Source organism: Pteropus alecto, unplaced genomic scaffold (assembly GCF_000325575.1).
Source record: "Pteropus alecto unplaced genomic scaffold, ASM32557v1 scaffold14, whole genome shotgun sequence".
Lineage (NCBI taxonomy): Eukaryota > Metazoa > Chordata > Mammalia > Chiroptera > Pteropodidae > Pteropus > Pteropus alecto.
In genome coordinates, this window is record NW_006436810.1 from 3184612 (window position 1) to 3185586 (window position 975).

Sequence of the window (975 nt, forward strand, 5' to 3'; positions counted from 1 at the left end):
CACATAGATATAATATATTAATATAATATATAATATATAATTATATATAATAAGCAATTATATGCTAATTATTATATAATGAAATATTTAAAAGTGACGATCTGCTTAAATATACACAAAAATAACGTAGACCTCGAAGACATCTAATGAACATAGAATAGAAATCTCAGAAATTGATCACGGAGACAATAACAGGAATTATTTTAATGTACAGTTTGTCTGGAATAATAGTGCTCTAGCAACTGAAATTCAGCCTTGAAATTCATTCTTTACTTAAAATGAGAAAACAAAACATCACCCTACTTAATAGCTAGGTGTAGTTAAAATAAAAAATCGTATGCACAATTTGGTGGTTGTATAAATAAGTACCATTTTGTGAGCTTATATCATGTGTTAAGTTTTGTGCTAAGTAGGTTACAACTATACTCTCTTATTTTCTAGAACCCTAGGGGAAAAGTACATACTTTATACATGATCTTACTGAAGTTCAGAAAGATTAAATAACCTCATTTCACATAAGTAGCAAGTGATAGCAGAAGTCACACCGAGATTTCTACAGCCATTAGCCAGCAGCCACAACTCACTGCCCTAGATCCTAATGTGAACTGATGCTTGGGGACTGATCTTGAAAGGTCATCACCATATGGGACATTGATTGTAAGAGAGAAGCATGTCTGCAGAGTCAAGCATTTAAGTGTTGTGCATGGCTCCACTGCCTGTGATGAAAAAGTTCAGTGTCTCAACATCTTCATTTTATAAGTATATGCATTGTGTATTCATTGTGCCTTTTTTCTCTGTGGATTCTAAAGGGATTTGGGGCGTGGGGAAGCAAGTGCTTGTTCTTTTCTCTTTTAAATATTAATTTTGTGGCATGCTCCATAAATCTATTTGCATTCTGCCACATAAATGGTAGTGATTAAGATGAAAAGAGCATCATGCTAAAAATATATTTCTGATCATACAGAGAATATAGTT